We start from the raw sequence: 22,333 nt of genomic DNA on the forward strand, positions 1-22,333 counted from the left end.
TTGGGAGAGCACACAAACAAACTTTTATAGGGAATAAATTCCAGGAGTTGATAGGCATGGGGGGGAGGAGGGAGAGGGGAAGTGAAAAGGATGGTTTATAAATCACAGGAGTAATGGAGCCAATGGGAGAATGGGAGAACCACTACCAAATGAAGCAAGGGTTTGCTGAGGGCAAATGCATTGTACAGCAGTGAAAGGACGACAAGCAAGAACTAAACCCAGTACTTTTAAGTACTCTATTTGTAGCTCAGTCATTTGTTTCCCTTGTGAAATGGTTGCTTCCTTTTCAGCAGTGGGGCCTCCAGAAAGTAGTGCATGCTTTTAGGGTGAGGAGAAAAGGTTCATGACAATAAGACCACTTGGGGAAGTAGTGTGTGTGCTCCTCAGCTGTGGTGGCCCAGAAAGGATGCTGTGCATTCCAATGCAATGCATAACATTCCCATTCAAAGGGGGAACAACTATGGTATACTTCCTGCCTACAAGTCCAAGCTCTCTGCCAAGAAAAGGCAGGGTACATGGAGAAATGTCAGGTTTTTTTCTAAAATGTGTCTAACATAGGAACCCAGGGATTAGTGCAGCCAAATGAACCTCTATTTTTTTCCTCTTGAGAGTTTGCATTATAGCTCATTCTTTATTTCACCATTATATACTACTTGCTTCTGATCTCAGTTCTGTTCACTGAACAGCTTCCACAGCTGAGTTGCATTCATGGGTGGTTGTTAAGAAGGAGCCTGATGACTTTGTACAGAAAGAGACTCAGACCCTCAATGAGGGCTTTAAAACAGTGCAGCTGAGTAAGTAACTGCAGTAGAGAGCAAAACTTCTCAAAGTTCTTCAAGGTTATCCATGAGAAGGCATACATCTCTGCCTTTGGCTTCTCGCTTCTTCTGATAGAAGCTTCCTGATGATAGACGGCAGGTGACCAAAAGGTATGTTTTCATCTCTGACCACTGTGTTTAACAGTTCTCTTCTTGTGTCTTCCTAAGAGGCTAATGTTTAGGATGTGATTGACAGGAGCAATGAAAAAGAAAACCCATATGCGGTTGAAGTAGAAAGGTGCCCTTCTCTGAGGGTGCTGGTGGACTGAAGCTGGGGTTAATCCTATCAAATAGTCAAGCTGATACTTTTGATAGTTTGTCTTAAAAACTCTACATGTTCCCTGTCTTGTGGGAATTAAGGTATATCTATTGCTGTTTGTAAGGAACTTAATCAGGGAAATTCTTAGTTTAAGAAAACTGACATTCCTATCAGAAGTATAAAGTGAAATGCATCCCATCTGCTGTGTACCATTGTCCAACTTCAGCTTTTTCTCTCATACTTGTAAAATTCCTGACTGTGACAAAAAAAAAAAGACTTTTTTTTTTTTTTTTAAAGTTGTCCTTGTAGCATGTGGCAAGTGGTGCTTGGATATCCTTTTCACACTTGTGTGATGTGAGTGAAAGGATATAGAGAGTTGTCTGTCTTTTCTTTGTTTTTCCTTGTACATTTTTTTTAATCTTTTTGTTCTAGTAGATAAAGCTTCCTTGCAACATTATAGAGTGTCTTTCTCTATGTTCCCTATTATTTGCATTGTTTATTATTATTTTGTCAACACTAAGTAGTGTTGATCAGGAAATTGATACAGTTACTAAAAAGCTATATTTCATATGTTGATTTCTGTCAACAGAATTAATTTTCTCAATACTAATTAAGTTAAAATGTAAAAATTAAGTTAAAATATAAAAATGTAGTAAAATGCATGATTGATTTATTTTCTGGAAAGTTGCTTTACATCATCATTAGATGTTACAATTGCTCATATTCCTATGATCTGATCATAATGTAGAGAAGGAAACAAATCCCTTGTCTCAGTTATTTTCCTGTGTGCTGCTTTATAATGACTCTGCTTTTGGGATAAGGAAACAGCAGTTTGAAATATCCCCCACTGATGGTGCCAAAAGAAAACTGGAAAATCTCCAGAACTCTCTCATTCCAAAAACTTTGCTGAATTTCTTTGAGAACATATGAATATACATATCTTGCTTATTTGAGCAACAATTTTTTTTCTCACTTTACTGTACTTTCTTCTTGAGGTACATATTGGTTCAGAAAGAGATGAGAGTTTACCCATATTCTGAGAAAAGTTACCAGTTTAAAATGGGATAGTGATCAGGAAACAGTAATAATTCTTAAAAAAAAACAAAACAAAACAAAACAAAAGGTTTGGTTTTTACAAATGTTGCAGCTCCTTTTTTTTTTTTAATCAGAGAGAGAAAACCAAATTAGGAAGCAAGTTACATGTAGAGAAATGGATGTACTCCTCTTTTATTTTTGTATTTTTCTTCTGATGGTGCAAAACATGCCAGAGAGATACCTCAACATTTAGGCAGGAAACGCCAGGATCTTGGATTCCTCCATCATGCTGACACCTGTCAGCAGCCTCAGCTCAACTTCTATGATGATTATAAACAAAATTACAGGAAGACTTAAAATGAAAAAAGGCTGAAGGTGGTGGGCATGAAAATGTCACATTCCATTGGGTGAGTGGATGGATGGACATATGGATGGATGGATGAAGAAAAGCTTCCTCATATTTTTCCACTGTTGTCCAATAAGTCAGTCAAAATAAATTAAAATTCAAAGTTATGGTCCATGTTAAACTGCAAGAAGGAAGCATATTAGGAATGCCTTCTCTTTTCAAATCTGGATTAATTTGATCTGGATGCAAATTTAACAACACTGTTGCTCAGTAAGTAGGACTGCTCAGGAACAAAAGGAAATAAGCACAGAAAATCTTTGGGCAAGTGTTAGCCTGTAGTGTGACCTGAACAAAGTCAATTTCATTGTGAACCATATTAACAAGGACCTGGTCTTATAAGCCTTGTAATAATGACAAAAAAAGCAATTTATGCAAAATGAGGAGAATGCTCATCTCATAATATCTAGAGAATATTCAGTTTTATAGATGATTAATTAAAAAAATAAAAAAGACTTGCATAAGTTATTTAAAAGCCTTTTAGTAAGCAATTACTGGGGAAGTTTTAAGAAAACTAAAAAGGGTATGACACCACAGAAAGCAGCGAAGAATTGTGGGAGTACTGTATGAAATAAAGTGGAATTCATTTATGTAATTATTACAAACACAGCATTTCTACAGTAGTTAAAAGTTATGCCCAAAAAGAGATTTACATCATGAAAGTTTGAGATTCTTTATTTTTTTATCCTTTCTATTTAAAATTTTATTGAAAATAGGATAAATTTATATGTATTAAAAAAAAAACAACCTAACACATCTGTTTCTAAAGCACTCTTCCAGGTTCTGAGTTTGTTTTATTTTCATTGTCTTTTTGCTTCAGAACATTTTCAGAATGATTTAATTAAGGCATTGCAAGCATACCTAGTCTGAAAAAGCTGCCTGCTGTTACCTTTATGTATGTTAATCAGTTGAGTTGAAAGAGTTGAAAGACATGAGTTTACATTTTGAAAAGCAGTCAGTAATTCACAATGTGAGTACTCCATTTGATATGCATAGAAAGAAACAACTGAGTATTATATTTAATATTAGCTTTTTTTTAAGTGTATAAACTTACAATCTGACATACTTAATAAATTTTGGTAAATTATGTCGTAAATATTTACATTTGTTTTAATGAAATAAACAGTCATGTTTGCTATTATTATGCAAAATATTAATTGAGGTTAAGACTTTCAAAAGAGCTAAAGGATGATAACACTCTGGGCTAAATCAGCTTAGTCATTCCAGCTAGAAACAGTAGAGGACTTAGTGACTTAGAGACTGAGTTCATGTGCACTCTCCTGAGCTTGATGTTTCCTATAGCTTTGCTCAAGCAACTATTGCTTCACACACTACCATCCATGAAGCAGAATGCTATCTCTGTGTGTTATTACACATATCGGATCACAAACCCAATTTCCAACAGAATTGTGCCCAGTATTGAAATTCCTAACTGAAAGAAGTCCTTGCCCATGAAAGCAAGCACAGCCATCACCATATCCCTCAGCCAGAACAGGTTTCCATCACCCAGAAAATGCACAGGTTGATAACCAGACCTGGTGTTTTGAGCTGGTCTTGCCTCAGGGAACGCCATGATGGGTGCAGTGCTGGCTTCTCCCTAACCAAGGCACACTTGTTACTCAGCACCCTTCTCTCATTCAGCACCATGCCTCCTGGCATACCTGCCACCCAGGATGGCTGTGGGAGAAGAACATGGCATGTGATATGGAAGGGAGAGGAAAGTCTGCTGCCCTCATATTCACCATGGCACACAAAAGCAGATTTAACTTCTGTAGCGGCAGCCACTAGGGGATCATTTGCTGTATTTTGACCCTAAGAAAACAATATATATTTTAACAAATCCCTCGTATTTACACTTGTTTAACAAGATGTAGTGTAATTAAATACTTCCAGAGTATACGTGATATTTCACTCAAATTTTATTGTATAGAGAGAAACTGGTGATTGAATAATGTTAGAAATGTTCCTTCAACACATGGTTACTATTGACATAAATTATAGTAGCTTTTTAAAAGCCTACTTGTGTTCTAAAGGCAATTTTTACATTGTAAAATATTTATTCCACACTGGTTTGAAAACAAGAGCAAATTATATTTGCAACTAAGTAGTTTATACTTTAATTTATTCCAACTCTGTCATTATATTGTCCTTGAAACTATTTTTTGTCACTCTCAAACATGATAGCCTCAGGACAGAAATGAAAGTGTGATAATACATCTGCATGAGAATTTCTGCTGAAGTATTTTAAAAAGTTTCCAAATGCAGCCATTTAAATTTAAGCAGGGGATGAAAGAACAACGAAGCTAGGCAATTAAAGGAACAAAAGTAATTATTTTAAATGTTATCATTCTAATATTCCAATATTAATCTTGAGCACCGTTACAATTGCGCCAAATGTTTTATGGAAGTAACGGAAAAAATATTTTGCCTTACTTCTCCTATTCCTCTATGAAGAATAATGTCTTCTCTATCCGTTTCTTTTTTCTTAATTATGACTCCCAAAATATGTTACAGTGACATTTTTCCAAATTTGATCTTAATAAGAGGCTTAACATTAATGGATTAGTGCCTTAAAACTTTCTTGAGATTATCAAACCAGTTTTTAAAAACATTTAATATATTCATTCTCAGAAACCAATGTAAGTTCAATGTGTGCTATTTTTCCATTTCAGAGATAACCTAAATAGAATAAGAAAATCCAAAAATGTAAGAATTTTATTGTTGGTATAATGTGTAAGTAAGAGTGAGGGGAAGAGATTAGACATTCATTCCCCTCTGTCTCTTCAGTGTGTGTTGTATAATTTATCAACTGTTTATTTCTTGTGTGATATCATTTTAAGAGAATAATTTTAAATGATTTTTTTCTTTTGCTTGATTACTAGTACATTTTCTAAACTGGATCAGCCATCATTTATGCTTTGAATTTTTGCAGACTGGGAGACATTTTTAGAAAATGTCTTTTACATTTGAATAGCCAAGGAGCCAGTGTCCAGCAGGGGCAATCCAGCCTTGTAGGAGCACCTGAGCACTGGGAGTGCTTCATCTCACCCAGGCAAATACTGGAGGGGAGTGATTTGAGTGTAACAGGTTTAGAAAGGGTCAGTAGATGGCATGTATGAGTCCATTGCGGTGGGTTTTTTGAGGGGAGGGCTTTGTGAAAAAACTTTCTTGAGTACCTCAGATGACATACTATGCGCAACTTCTGAATGTTAGTCTAAATAAGGGGATTTCTGAAGATATTATGCCAGGAGAAAAAAAATCTCCAAAATGATGTATGTGTTTAGGAAAGGAGTTATCTGCATCATTAAAAAAATATGCATCTACAGTACTGGGAATGTTCAGTTCCTATAACAGAAACAGATTAAAGATGTTATTTATACCCACTTCTTCTTGATCTTCACACTTGACTTCTTTGTTGGAGTTTTATAAAAATGCATTAAAAACATCAGCATGGCAAAAAAAAAAAAAAGATTTAAAGCAACTCATCTTCTGGAAAATGTTTGTTTCATTGATGTTTCATCTTGCACAGAAATAGTAATAGAAACTGCATCTCTGATCACTGGAAAATGAATTCTTGTCAAAGGCACTAACTGTCCTAATAGTGTGATGCTATGTCTTGCTCAGTCTCACTGCCAGGCTCAGCTGTAGAAACACCATAATTATACGAGTAGCAACAATTCCCTTATCTATTATGAACACTTGCTTCTGTTAACTGCATTTCAATGTGCTGAAGATGAAGCAGAGAATGAAAATTTAAGCTGAGTTTGTTAGGTCTTTTAATCCAAAGGAGGTTGATTTTTGTCTTTTTTTTTTTTTTTTTTTTTTAAAAAAAAACACTTTTCAAAACCTGTTAGAACAGCCCAGGAGCTGCTGCTGCCCAGGGTGCACTGCCTGCCCTTCTTTGTGCTCAGCTGCATCCTACCACTATCTTGCCGAATTTCAGTTTTACCTGACTACTTGTGAAATTATTATTGCTATAACCTTGGTACTATGTTGTTTGAGAACTAATTTTTTCACATAAACTCAGCAGTGTACTCTCTATTCCTGTACCTCATTGCCCCATAAATATATTTCCAAAGCGTGGTCATCACTAAAGAATCAATCCAGATATCTATGTGTTTTTCTTAAAAATAGTTAGCCAATTCATGGCCCAAAAATCCTGATCCAAAGCTTATTAATGTCAATGAAATAACTACCAGAGGGAATTCAGGGTACATATCAGACACCCAGAATAAATATTTTCTAGTTCATCTAAACTATGACAATAGCTACATGGATATTGAAATTACAGTAGCGAAGTAATCGTAATGATATTAAGAATTAGTGAAGTTTTGTCATGAGAATATCTAGTTGCATGAACATAAGTAGCACTTGTTTCCAAATCATGTCACAGAATCACTGAAACAACAAAGAATGCTGTAGAAAGAAAAATAAAATACATCTGAGTTAGAGTAGGAGGAGCTGGAATAAATTCAGCTAAGAATGATGAGTCAAAATTCATTGAATATTGAACAACATAATTACAGTGATTATGGTTTTTGTCATCATAGAGTTGATGAATATTTTCCAGAAAAGGAAATTTCCATTCTACATCCAACATAGCTGTCTAATACTGCTGTATATCTCAGAACATTGTAATAGTGTCAAATATAAACAGATTACTGTAGAGAATCACCAGCCAGAAACAACAAAAAAGACAGATTATATCTAGGCCTTCTGATGATCAAAGACTTAATATGCTTTATATTCTGTTTTATAAATAATGAATATGAAATGGTTATGACAATAACATCAAGGCTTACATATTTTTGTAATAATTATTTTTAAATCGTAAGTAAACATATTTAAAACATCTATATTTATTAAATACAGAGCCTGAAGAATCAAACATGAAGAAATGGCTAGGGGGAGATTTATCATCTGTAGGTCACTTGTATCTTATTTGTAATTATTCCTGTTAACAAGAAAACATAAAAACATTTAAGTGCCATCTATAAAAGATAACTATTTCTCTGGATTATTCTGATCTATTGCAGAGCTTCAGAAGGATACGTGCAAGCACAAAGATTTATTTTCCCTATTTTGCATCAAACATGCTGTTTTAAATATTTTGATGGTCCTACTTGAATAGTATACTGTCTTCTACAAACTTAAGAGACTCTATTAGCAGCAATAATACCAACTATTCACACTGAAATTACATAGAATTCCTTATTATTTCTCAAGGCAAAGTAAGTATCCTTACCCATACAAACTCTACACATAAATAACATCTATATTTGAACACCTAGCTGGCTCATATTATTTTTTGTCTGGACTTTTAAGAAAATTAAGATAAATTTTCAATGCCATGCCAAAGAAATTCAAGAGAAGGTTCAATAAAGTTAATCATCCTTGCCACTAATGAGAAATTAATTCTCAAATCATCTACATTTTATACACTTTATATTCAGCACTGTCATTTAAACTCTAAAAAAGCAAGAATTATGGGAGCTCTCAGGTTAATAATATAGATTTAATGCCTTCAGCTCAATGACAATGTCAATTACTTTACCTTTTTTTAGATAATATGGGAAGTATCCACACTCTTAGTATATGACAGAAAGTTCCTCCTCCCCAAATTTAAAAATACAAATTCTCTGATTTTTTTTTTTTCACTGCAGCTGATTCAGATTTTATCGCAAATCATTTATAGGATTTCCTAAGGGAAAATTAAGAAACAGCTTTGATGTGTAAACTTTGGACAAAATAAGGAAATTGATTTAAGCTTTAATTAAAATTCATTGTCATTTGCCTTCTGTTTTAATAGTGCAAGTATTGTTCCTTTCCTAGTTTTTTTTTCCCTTTTAGGATAATATACCTTACCTACTTAACACTCACCATTACAATGCCTGCATTTTTTATTTCAAATTCAACATTTAAAAAGCCATCTCAAACCTTATATTTGCTATTCTTTCTTTGAGTCCTTTCATAAAGAAAATAAAGAAAATCGGGATTCCTTTAGAGCTTGCACTACATAATTTTATTTTGTCATTTGATACTTCCTTACTATTTCATGTCTGCGCTACACTAAACAAAATTATCTTGAGATGTAGATCACATATTTGCCAGCCTTCTTTATCAGAATAGAAGACAGTTTTGATCTAAAGGCAGGCCACAGTCATCATGAACAGTACACTTCAGATGCCTGTATCTATGGTTTACGTTATACGTATTATTCACAAATATATAAGTGAGCACAGCACAGAAGACATAGCAAATCACTATGAGACTTCTCCACTGCTGCATTGGAGTTTCTTATTGCTGTTTTCTCATTACCTTCTCATCTGGTCTGTGAAGCAGGTTAAGTGCTTTCTAACATTTAGAAAGTGCCCTTTATGAGTGTTATCAGAAAACTATCTGCAAATTAGCGGCCTATTTACATGTTGGCAGACCTACTACAGAAAACAGGTTTTAATTTTCAGGTGTTTGTTGCAACAGAGCAAAAAGGTGTTGATTAACCCTGGCATGTTTCCTTGGGGCCAAGACAGTTCTGAAGATTTTCATATGCCCACTCTGAGAATGTGGTCTTAAACAAGTCCTCTGAATTGTAGGTGTTTCAACTTGATTATGCATTTATTAATATAATACTTGTAATAGCAATACTCATTCTGAGCCAAAGGAGATTTCAATAGATAGTTTTTACTCAAACTCACATTGAATCTAAGTCTCCTAAATAAAAAACAAGAAAAAGTCCCTATTAGATGATAGGGTTTTGATGATATTTTTCCAGGGCAGGAAGTGGCTGGTGGTATTGAAACTTTGTGCTGTTCTGATAACAACATGGGGATATCTTGCGCTGTTCCACCTTGCACTCACATCATTGTTCCTAGCAACTGTTAAAATGAACTTCTCTTGAGCACCAGGAATGCTGTCAGGTGACTGCACTGTGGCCCAAACTTCTTGCTCTGGGTTGCTATATGACACTTCTGGTTTTAAAATGTATTTTTCAATGAAAGCCACTGGCACTTAACACTCAGTCTGTCTTCAGTATACTAGTAAATAGTAATTGAAATGAGAGACCATGCAGGACAGACTCTGAGGTAACCTATAAACATTTAAAAGATGTTATGCTCAGAAAGTGGGCCTTTCTTTGAGGGAAAGGGCTGTGCTGCCACTTCTACTACACACATTAACCATTTGGGCATGTTGGGTATTTCTGATGGCAGGAGATTAAAAAATGCAGCTGGTCCTTGCTGACAGCTTTTTGTAAATACAGGGAAAATAAGGAACAGGCTTTGTTTTTCTGCTATCACCTGCTTTCTTTTACTTAGATGTGTAAATTGCTTTTAAAACTTCACAGATGTTGGCTCCCTGAGACACAGTACCTTCCATCGTCTTGTTCATCAGCACAAGGTAGAATAGATAGAATCAAAATTAAATTTATAATGTCCCATGAATTGTCCCAAAGAAGAGATCTTTTTCTAGAGGACTTCTGCTAAAATTTGTTCCAAAAAGATACCATTGAAACAAGAGTGAATAATGCCATATGTAATATAGCTAAGTAGAACATTAACAAGAAACATCTTTTAGTGGACAGTTTAGCTATTGCAATTTATGTCCTTAAAATCTCAGCTTGTTAGAAGAAAAGAAGTATCACCGCAGTTGATCATTGCTTTCAGTCTTCCAGTGACTTTTCAGCTCCTTTGAAAGAACAGCTGCTGCATATATTCAAGTATGCATATGGTTGTTTGATATTGATGTCTTCCAAAAGAGATTATCCTTGGGAAATAAATATATACAATTAAAGTTCAATTAATTTGTCTTTTCATATTGAATGCTTTTAATCAACATTACAAAATAAAATAAAATAAAATAAAAAAATCTCCTTGTTTACAAAAAAAAAATCCTGAGAGATTTTGTACAACAGGAGACATAAGAGGAGAAATCTATCAGCTCTTCTATAAGAGATTAAGGGCTGAGACTTAATTCTAGACTCCTACAGATTTAGTAATTTACTTGTTGCCTTGAAGACAACAGTATCATAGAATCATATAATGCTTGGGTTGGAAGGGATCTCAAGAATCCAGTTCCAACTCCACTGCCACAAGGAGGGCTGCCAACTGTTAGATGAATTACTAGATCAGATAGTTCAGAGTCCCATCCAGCGTGTCCTTAAACACCTCCTGGGAATGGGGCATCCACAATCTCTCTGCCTGTTCTAGCACTCCATCATTTTCTCAGTAAAAAACTTCCCCTTGACATCTAATCTAAATCTGTCCTCCTTTAGTTTAAAACAATTCCTCCTTATCTTATCACTATCTACTCTCATAAAAAGTTGATTTCCCTCCTGTTTATAAACTCCCTTTAAATACTGGAAGATTACAATGAGGTCTTTCCACTGCCTTCTCTTTTCCAGGCTGAACAACATGTCATATTGCAGTAAATGTCCTATTTTAACCACTGTAGGTAGAGGACTAACCAACCTGCTTAGATATAAAACTTTCCATAGATGATAACTGGAATGATAACTCAGAGAGTTGCCCACGATTACAAATAACCTCCACTGAAATCAGGTAGTGAAGTATAGCTAATAAAATAGTTGATTGTATCATCCATATATGAAGGGTAATTAAACAAAAAAAGAACAAGGTTCTTTAATATGGTTAGGGAAGATTTCATGTATCTGTTTTCTTTCCATTTTGATACAGATGACATTGTTTGAAAGGAATTGCTTCAATAATAATTCATTTAACTGAAATTAACACAAGATATTATCCTTTAAATCTTAATGGGAAGTGTCCTCAAGGAGTAGAGACTCTACTACTGAGAGGTAAGTAGTCTGCACCAGAGATCCAGCAACAAGTATTTGCCTTAAAAATTGTTACTAGAAGGCTTCATACTTCTCGGACCCTCCATTATAGAGAATAACTGTTAGAGTCTAATACAGGCCAGAAGGTTTTGTTCATTTGTAGTATTAACAAACTTCTGCTACCCTTCCTTACTTAGCAGAGCAAGGAGATGATGTGAGCAACACTGACAGCTTAGGCTCATTTCAATTTTTTCATCCAGACCAAGCCAGATTAGTAAAGGAAGGGATGAATATTATAATATCTAATTCTAGTTATTTGAGTAACATATCTTTCAACTCTAAAATTAAGTCAGATACAAGTTCTTATTCCTCATGAACAACTGAGACCTTGCCACGTTGTCAAAGAAAGATTTTATCTTGGCAGACAAGCAATCTTTTTATCTAGCAGCACATGTAAGTTACTGTCTCCTTATGTTTGCTATTGCAGTCTTAAATTTCTACTGGTACAAAACTATTCTTGGTGACTGTTGCTACCACCACTGATATTTTTCTTTCTGACTGACTCCAAAGGCTTCTCAGCTCTTTCCTCCATCTTATAAATACTTAAGATTTGAGTATTTCCTGCAAAATTTTGTCAAGTTTTGATGTCCCTGAGAAGCAGTAGTATGCAAATAACCCTCTTCCTCTCATGCATAAAGAGTCTCATGACTATACTTAAAAGAATTCATGTGGAATTGCTACTTCCTAATTTTCATCATAGTATGCTAATGGATTTACATTTGTTTGACTTCTTTCTCTGGAGCACAGTACATGGATTAGCAACATGTTCTTATACAATTCTCCAGTCACCTGACTGTAAGGATAGGATTTGTTCGCTTTCTTTAGAAATGTTTCTTGGGGTGAATCTACAGTATGTCAGAACAAGTGTGACTATATCCTCTTTTATCCGTTTTTAACTGTAGCTATCAATTAAAAAATATATTGTATTCTTTTTTTATCTGAGCTGGTTGCTCAGCTGCTGTATCCAAAATACTGAAATACTGGGCAGCTGTTAACTACAGGCTAGATGTTGAAAGCTGTTCTTTGCAGGTAAGCTTCTATATTGCATGGAGATCAAATAAAATCTGTTTTATGATAGAATAGCAAGATAGTGCTGCATTCTCTGCTTTAGTGTTCTACGAAATCATCTGTAAATAACTTTTTAAGTTGTAAAATCTTTTAGCTGAGTAATACACAAGATATTTAAAGTGCAGCAAGTACTACTGAACCTACTAGATCTATAGATAATACCTTATCCAGAAAACAACTATTATCTATGAAATACATATTTGTGTCCTTCTATTGTGCTATTTTGCTTATTATGTTCTAGTGGAAGCAGAAAACAGAAATCAATCTCTGACATTACCTATGAATTTATGACCTAGGCATGCTCAGAAATTGATTTACACTCTTGTGATGTTTTTTATCCTTACATATGAGCCGTTGTTTTTGAGTAAAGTCTTGTACAAGAGCAACCAGTGTATCTCAATTTAGCTTCTTCACAGAAAATGTAGATGAGTCTTTTGGAAAATAAGTATGATTTTGCTAATGAGAAGATGCATGTATTGCATGTCATTTTCCACGGAACAATGTGGCTACTCAACCAGAACTTAGTGTAATGGAAACTTTTTCCTCTACAGGCACATCCATTCTGAACATTCTTGGCTAGTCCGTGTCTCTTTTTATTGTTTTTATTTGCAAAATTATGCCCAGTCCTCATCTGCGTTTCTCACATCCTACCCAACATCTTGTATGACATTATTGTGCTCCTTGCAACAGAACAACCTTTATTTCAGTGCTGCTCCTTTCTCTCTTCTGCGTGTTCTCATCATCTGGGCTGAGATCTCTGTTGCTTCTTTGTTTTTAGTGACCACCTGAAACAACTCTGAGAATTAATTGTTTCATTGGCATTTACTTCTTTATGTACATGTTACACCTAAGCTCTCCAATTTCAGGTTAACAACAACAAATTTATCAGCCTTGCAGAAAGCTTTGATTTCTCCCAAATATTGTGCTATCCAATATCATTTTTTTCATAATATTAAGTGCATTGACCTCCTTGTCCCTGGAAGCTGATCTATTTCTACTAGCTAAATCAGTTGGCTTAAAAACAGAGATCTTACACTCCCTAAAATATTCCCCTGATCTTTAACCAGCAATTTAGTCATGCCAGAGTTTATTTGGATGAATCTTGTAAATGTAAAGCTTTGAGAAGATATGCACTATGTTACTTAAGTAAGTCCTACATCTTCACATTGTTGCAAGTTGTTTGTCTTTCTCACTGTGAGATTAACATTTTCCTTCCTATTTTTAGGAATATTTTTGCAAAGAGAAGGGCCTTAAAAATTGCTATTATATTTCAGCTTCTTTCTGTAGTCAGAGAAATGAGTGCTGGGGCAGCTGAATTCCAGTAGAAGTAGTCATTTTTAGTGGTTTTATGAATTCATCTCTACTTTGGTAGTAGAATTTGTCTTTCTGGTACTTTTTCATTCTCTTAACCCTTCATTTTATTTATTTATTTATTTAAACTAGGAATTCTCTTATTTTTTTCAGTGGAATATATTCAGTGGTGCAAAAAGAATATATATATATATATTTCATTATATACAATATATATATGTTTATCATTATATTATAGCAATCTCCTCTCACTAATAAGGAACATAACATTTCAAAAATTTCAATGCAAAAATGTGCTAAGTGTATTTTATTTGAAGGGGGTTCTTATATATTTATTTATTTCATAGATGAAAAAAGGCAAAGTGCTGTTTCATGCAATATGCTCTGTGAAGCTGAACTGTTGTCATAGCTGGTATCTCATTTTAACTTTGCAGGTCTTGATGAGAGAGGGTCTTAGTTCAGTCAGTTATTGAGCGTATGCTCCAGTGACTTCCAGATTGATGCTTCTGTCATACAAGAATGTGACAATAGCTGCTATGGGTTTCCTGATTCACTTAATTAGATTTTTCCCTGTATAATTAGCACATCTTTAGTCTGAACTTCAAACTATGTCACTTTTTTTTTCTTTTTTTTTTCTTTTTTTTAAATTAGTGAACGTGTTAGAGAGGATTTTATTCATCTCATTCCTTGTAAAAGTCTGTGCTAAGACCCACTAGGAATATCATAGAGTGAAATTGTTAAGAGGTCAATATGTGATGTGGAAACAAGCTGTTTGACCTAGTTTGGGCTGTGGCTCAGACATCTGAGCTAACTGAAGAGTGGCTGTGAGGAGAATCTCTCTTTGTTTTGTAGAATTGAGGTTGAAGCTAGTGGGAAAGAGTGGGGTGACTTTGCAATGAAATAGCTATTCAGTTCTAGAGGTCATTACATACACAAAAGCACAAAAAAAACCTGGCTCACCATACTAGGAGGGAAAGAGGAAAGCAGCACTGCAGAGCAAAGAAAGGTACATGCGCAGTATGAAACTTTGCAAGTCATTTTATTCATATGTGTAATCACAGGAATTCAAAAGCTTTGGCTTTGTCCTGTAATGTTTCTGCTCTTTCACAAAGTCTTGCAAAATAAACCCTTTTGTTCTGACATCGAATTGCTGAACTATGGTAATACTATCAAAATTTAGTTTTAAAAAAGCTCTGATTTCATACTACCTAATAGAAAACACAGTCATGACAGGGTGTTCTCGGCATTGTTTGGCTGAGGTGATGCAGTTAAGCTGGAGTTCACATTTTAAATCTCCTAACCTCTGTGTTGATATATTTTCAACATAAAATCTTTTGTTTCTTTAAGGCTAAACATTATAATATATGCAAAGAGAAATATGTCATTTTGAGAGACTTCTGAAAAATGTCAACACTCTGTATTAGCTGAGTCTTTATTCTATGCATTGTAGCAGCTCCTTAAAGATTTCCAATAGGCTGCTGCACACCAATACCTCATAATGGAATTCTTTAAAAGCTCATTAGCATGAGGGTACATTTCAGTGCAGTGGGAAGGGGGCAGGAGGTGTTACAATAGGATTTTGACATTCCCCAATAAGATCTGATGGCTGAAGCATCCTCTGCACTCCGTCCAGCACCACAGTCCCATGGATCCTCTTGTATCCCTGCAGTGGCTGCAGTCTGCGTTATGACGCTCAACCTTCTTGTGGTGGCTCGCTTTCCCTTCTTTTGGGAAGGAAACATACTTCTGAGAACAGTTATTCTGCCGTTTTGGCTACGGACATGTGGGCAGCATTTATTACAGTGCTTTGTGAAACAATCAGTCCATAGTCCTTGCAATGGGAAGTGACAGGAAAGTGACATCTGCATAAGTGTAAATGCCACAAAGCAGGCTAGGACAACTACTTTTTTTTTTTTTAATTGGACTTACGTTTTTTACCATAGCAATGGTAAAACTTCTATAGTGGAGAAAAATGAGTGGCAGTAAAGATCTTTCTGCTATTTCAAGACTTCAGGTTTCAAGTTGTTCACAATGATTTCTCGTTCCTCACAGAACAAAAACAATTTTTTGCACATATTTATGCTCCTGCAGACTACTCTTACAGATGCCCCTGACTAAACCTTCATTAATCCAGAACTGTGATTTCAAAGCAGAAGCACTGGAACTAGCAATGTTTATGTAAAAGCAGATGGCCTTGATATTCATTTGGAGAAAAAAAAAAAACAAGGGATTTTGTGAAAGACAAAAGGTAAAATAAATTAGCAGAATTTGGATGCCTTACTTTTCTTTAAGAAGTTGGTTTCTATGTACACTCTGAAACACGTTAATATCTTCAATTCTGATGTTATCAATATAGTATCATCACATATTGCTGTGTAATAGAGAAAAGCCTACACTAGTCCTTCTTCCTGAAAACTAGAAATTCCAATTACACTATCCAGCTATTTAGTTCCCAATAACATCTTCAGAATTTGAGAGCAATTTATGTTGTCTACTAAGTTGATTTTACAGAATCCAACACAACTAGTGCCTGCTTATGGGAATTCCAAAGCCTACTGTGGATGTCCATGAAGGCCACGTTTTATGGCTGACCTTGAAGAAGAGTTCAGTTTGGTAATTTATGGCAAACACCATCCAGGAAGACCCATTTGCAAGATTCACTGTCACTTAGTGCTAAACGATTGCTCCCAACTCTGAAGACAATCTGAGTCTCTGACAGGGCAATCCCATAAAAAATATTGCCTGGCTGCCCAGGTGTCTTTTCCAATTATCTGGAGTAGAAATTAATACTTTTAAAAGCTGCTAGTTTTTGAAAGGTTATTACAATTTATTCCAGTAGTTTCTTTTACACATTATGATGAATTGGTTTATTACGCCGTTATTTTCCATGTCAGCTTTTTCAGAAGATTGAATCATAATGTTGAAACATTAGAGTGAATGGCAAACATATTATTTTACAGCTGAGTAATATATTTCCTCTAAAAAATTGCACAGTGTTTTTAATAACAGGTAATTTTATTATTATGTTGCTTAATGTTGTTGCTCCACATTATTTATTTCTCTGTAATGAGGATGGAAGGACTTTCTTTTAAGATGCCAATGATATGTTGGTCAGGACAAAGAACATATGAAAGTACAATAGCCCAAATTGCAAACTGTGTTTGGAAGCATAGCAATTCATGGCTTCTCAATATCAGTATAATATATGGAGCAGCTCCAGGGAGAATAAATAGTTAGATTCACATTAAAGGGCTTCTAAATTTAGAAGCAAGGCTTTTTAATAATACGTTTTTTCATTGATTTTTTTTTTTCTTTCTGTGATAATCTCTATTTTTGGGTGCTATTTTTGTTCCCCAAATCTTTTCCAATTGATTTATAAAAGAACAGGAATTAGCATTTTAATGGGAATAGCTGAATTTCACCATTTCTCTATGATGAGTATATTCCTGTTTATGTAGATCTCAGCAAGACTCAAAGACAGAATAAATTCAGTATTTCTTTTTCTTTTTCTTTTTCTTTTTTTTTTTTTTCTGAATCAAGCAGAGAGCAAGAGCAACTCTGAGATTCCCATCCTATTTGACACTGTATCCACATGCAGAATAGTTTATTTTTCCAGCATGAATTCCAAAATTTTGGCTCTTAATCATCTGTTCTGCAGGGGGCTTAGTACTTTGAACTCCCATTGACTTCTTTCACAACACAATAAAGTTCTCATCCTGAGGTGCACAGCAATGCCCCATGTATTTTTTAATTGGAACAATTATCTCAGAATGGTTTAGTATGAAGCACTGTTTCAAAAAAACACAATTTCCTCTAGGTAAATGGTGTCAGTTTCTAAAGTTTCAGGTTACTGCTAATAAGTATCCAACACTATTTTTCAAGCAAGCACAATTATAGATAAAGATTTGTAATTCAGCCCAAATGTTTAGTGTGTAAGACACCTACAGCTCGAATAGCATTTTAATGGCATTGAAAATAATCTTTCCTCAAAACTAGATAGTGCCATTCACTGTTGGAAATCATACTTCCGTGGGCATGCAGGACAACCTACCATACACTCAGCACCTCACAGATATTGTTGAATTTCATCCTCCATTTCATTAGGCTGATTTGCATGTCAGCATGGAGGTTAAGGTCAGAATGAATTTATCTTTAGTATGGTGTACAGAAATAATTTCAGGTTATTAGTATGCAATGCTTGAATTCCTTCTTCATATCTTTGCAACAAGTTTTGGGTAATGCCATAATTAGTAAAAGGCAGAATTTTTTATGGATGAGAACACATTATATGGAAAATGGCACAATTCCTGGCTTAGCTAGGAGAAGCTCATGGTGAGACCATGGAGTTGGACTGCCTCTGAGCCCCACAAAGAGTCTTACACACCAGCTTTACCTAGACCCCTCTGCAGGACACCGCAGGGTTCCTTCACGTGATTCAGATATTGTTGTTGTGAACGTTCACATGTTCTTGCTGAACATAGCTGAACTGTGTGTACATCACAAAGTTCCTATTTTTTTGCTTGATCACATAGCAGTAAATCTGTGGCTATGCTGACCTATCTAATCATTCTTAAAAATAGATGCTTCATGACTGTATTCATCATATTCCACTGAAATGCTGATGAAAATGGGTTAGGAATGACAATTTTTTCTAGTTCTGTAAACATTTTTCCAAATTTATTGTATCAATCTCAATAAAAAAGGCCACATACCTGAATACAAATGCATGGGGAAGAGATCTCTGGATATTTCTGATAAAAACACCGAGACTGTAAATAACTACATTTACACAACAGCCTCCCATTTTTCTGAATATCAAGATTTATTTCTCCTCAAGATAAATATTGACCTTGGCTTTAAATTGGCCAGAATTAATCTTTCTAGTCAATAAATCTTGGTTTTCTTTTCCACAGAAGTCAATACCTATTTAGTATATCAGATTATTGAATAGAATTAATAAATATAGCTCTACATGAAGATTTTCATAAATGGTGAATAGTCCAAATTTAGGAGTTTTCAAAAAGACTCACAATGTGTGTATTATATAGTCTATTTCAGTTTAATGTTAAGAAACTTATTAACTGTGCATTAAATGAACTACTGTATTGCTAAGAGAGGTACGATAAGGTCTATTAAGTACTTATTTAAAGTACTTGGCAACAGTGAACAACAATAAATTATTCCAGTAGCCTATAATCTTGTTTTCTTTCTCCTTAATTGTTTTTATACCATTCTTTGAGATTTATCTTGTATTTTTAAAAAATCACAAAGAGGAAAACGAATGTTGTGCACCAATCCACTTGCTAATTGAGTACTTACTACTGATGCACAGGAACAGCAGAGAACTTGTCTTCAGAGCTTGCAAAGGCCACTGTGGGTATGAAGTAGGATGAGCTTCTGATCTTGAAGAAATAAAAAAAGAATTGAGATGTGTTTGTTTACAAAGATGCACTTGTTCAAACACAAAGTTATTTATAAATCCTAGAGATATTACATCAACATTTCAGTGAGATTCCAGAGCCAATATACAAGAGGTTGTGTGTTACCCTTCACCCAGAGAGGCATCTAGATGCCAAAATTTGCCAAGAAGTACTTACAGATGCAGAAGAGTTCAACAAATGGAAAAATTCAGAATTAAAGAGGCAGACAACATTTCTGCTTATGAGAATTTCCAACCCTGATGAAATCCCTGGAGTGACTCTAGCCTTCAGGTTTTAAATTTAAAGAGATTATTTCAAGTGAAGTTTAACTCACCTTTTAAACCAAAGAAAAATTTTGTTTTAGTTTTGAATTGTTTACAGAATGCAAGACATAGTTTAGCTTCTGCAGTAGTTTTTCAAAATGTTGTGTCTAAAATTTTTTAAGCAATATTTTCTTTCAAAATGAAACTCTCTACCACAGAATCTCTTTTTTCTTCATTTCTTCTTTAAAAAGAAAAATAGAGAAAGAAAACTACATGTGTACTTTATGTTTTAATTTTGCTATTCACTCTTTTGGAGGACGTATAAGATATATACGCTCTGTTCATTGTAGGGGAGTTGGACTAAAAGATCTTTAAAGGTCCCTTCTGACTTTATGGATTTTATGATTCTATACGTTTGTATGATGGTGTGTCTATATATGTGTATAGATAAATAAAGATACTGTAAGATAAGGTAGTATAAGATACTAGACTGTATTGGTCCATTCTGAGGAATGGATGAAGATATTCAAAGCATATAACTAGTAATCACCAAATTGGTAAAAAAAATATGGCACATACTCCTTTTAAATAACATATTGACACCTCTTGGAACTTCAGATGGAAGTATTAACACTTTTGTCATATGCATATCACCTCCGGGCATATTGAGACTTCTGTGCATAGTAAGTCATTTTTTTTCTCTAGCAGCAGAGAGAAAATTTTATGTATAACCACTGTAAAAAATCACATTTTCCAACACATCCTTCTACCTCTTTAGTTCTAAAGAAAGGATGTATATTTTTTTACAATACTATTCATATTAAAAAAAAAAAAAACAATTTAAAAAAAAATAATGTAAAACTAAAAATAATATTTTTATTTTTATTAAGCAGAGAAAAATGCAAAGACTATTCTCTCTTACCTATAAGCTCTCATGCTCCCAGCCTTCCTTTTAACAGGATATCATTTTAAAAAAATTCTATTTCCTTTGTACACAGACAAAGGTGTATCCAGTATGCAGAAGCCCAGTAATATCTCCCCAGCAAGCTGTCCTACTAAGTAGTAGAAAACTGTAGTAAATTGAATATATTACTCTCTGACAGTATTGGATTTGTTCTGTCTTCACTGTGATATTTGATTGAGGTGATACATATTCACACCTCCCCAGTGTGTCCAGACATGAAAGGGAAAATCTACTGCTCTTATTTCCCATTCAATTTCCTACATTTGTCTATCAATAAATATCCTTGTGAAGCTTAATGTTCTTGCCATATTAATTTGTTCATTTATATTAGTTATATTTAATATTTTACTCACCATGAAACATAAAACAAATCTAATTATTTCCACCTTTGTTTCTAGCCAGGTTATTAGCAATTCATTATTAGGATGAACTAGCTCTTATATGCAGTATTTAGCTATTCTAAAGCATGGATTTCATTGCAAGTTCTGCTCATAGTTTGTTAAATGAAATCTGGTAAGCTCTTGTCTGAGTCCCTCTTCAACAAAGAAAAACATTTAACATGAACTAATTCAGATGCTGCTCTGAACTCTGAGGAAATAAACTTCTATGCATTTCTAATATTTGGGTGGAATCGCCCCCCATTACAATAATTGAGTGCGATTTATTTCACTTGACAGTGGCTGAAGAACTAAGGATTGAGTCTGAGTTAGGTAATCATTAAAATTATGTCTCTGTAGAACATGATAACCTTCCACAAGTAACAGCCACTATCTATCTTAAAATAGACAGAAAGGAATTGCTATTGGGAGTTACCTGTTCTTCTCCATTGACTGCGCAGGCAGACTCCAGAGATGTTTAAATTTGAAAGCTAGGAAATGAATCTAGTATGTAAATACATGTTCCTATTTCTCTTTTGAGGTGAACTGGAGAATTCCAACTGTTTCCCTAGTTGCTGCTTTGGAAAAGTGTGAATCCTTTGTAGGTCTTGCATATCTGCTAGCCTCATCCACATGTCTTGAATTACCACAGAGAAAGTCAGTTGTCATTAAATACCTATGTCTAGGCACTTTAATTTCTCTTCAAATTTTTGTTCTTTCATGTAAATAAATAATTTTTGCCAGTCAATGATACCTATATCCCAATTAATATTTATGGGTATTTAGCTTGCCTTATGTAACAAGCTCAATCACAGTAGTAGATTGTCTATGGTTAACTCTCTTAAAATAATTATTCTAGTGTAGTTTTGTTTCTTTTTTAAGAACATATTCTGTTTGCAAATATATGACTTGTTCCCTAAAATATTTCTTTTCTGGAGGAAAATAAAATAGTATTGATCTACTTTTGTACTTAGTAGCAACTCTCTACCTCATAAGGATAAATTATTTGGGAAAAGTATTCCGTAGTTTGGACATATCTATTAACAACTTAATTTCTTAAAACTATAGACTAACCTCCAGTTAGGCAATCAGACCACTTGAGAGACAAAAAGCAGTCAGCTGCTTTAAGAAACAGGACAAATAGAGAATGATACTTAAACATGTTCCTTTGCTACTCCCAGTACTTTGCATTTCAGAGTCTTTGAGAACTGTATGTTATTACCATTTCACTGTGTTTGATAATGTTTGATAGATCTTTCATTGAACATCTTCAATATACATTTGAATCCACTTACACTTTTGACATTCACATTGAGTTTCTCAACTGAATTATGCCTTATTTGAAAAAGTACTTCCTTTTGTTTATTTTAAATCTCCTACTGATAATCTCATTTTGTTCTTCCTTATTCCTACATGCTGAACAATAATATCAATCTCTTGTTTAGTACCTCCACGAAATTTTTAATTTTATAAACGTAAATCATATTCCTCAGCTACCAATACTCTTTTTCAACCTGAAGAGTTTGAGTTTACTTAGTTGCTGCTCATAGGGAGGTCATTGCCC

The 22,333-nt window shown here is 34.4% G+C and overlaps 1 protein-coding gene across 3 annotated transcripts in view; it reads left to right on the plus strand.

The window, feature by feature from the left end:
• HS3ST5 (heparan sulfate-glucosamine 3-sulfotransferase 5) overlaps positions 1-22,333 on the plus strand; it is a 191,598-nt gene that overhangs the window by 115,330 nt on the left and 53,935 nt on the right. Inside the window, exon 3 of one of the 3 annotated variants that reach the window (XM_085217445.1) lies at positions 11,206-11,327. The exons of the other annotated variants lie outside the window; for them this stretch is intronic. The gene's annotated coding sequence lies outside the window, so the exon portion shown is untranslated. The remainder of the gene's footprint in view (positions 1-11,205; positions 11,328-22,333) is intronic. 3 annotated transcript variants of the gene reach the window in all.

This window comes from Meleagris gallopavo, chromosome 2, assembly GCF_905368555.1.
Source record: "Meleagris gallopavo chromosome 2, MGAL_WU_HG_1.1, whole genome shotgun sequence".
Taxonomy (NCBI): domain Eukaryota; kingdom Metazoa; phylum Chordata; class Aves; order Galliformes; family Phasianidae; genus Meleagris; species Meleagris gallopavo.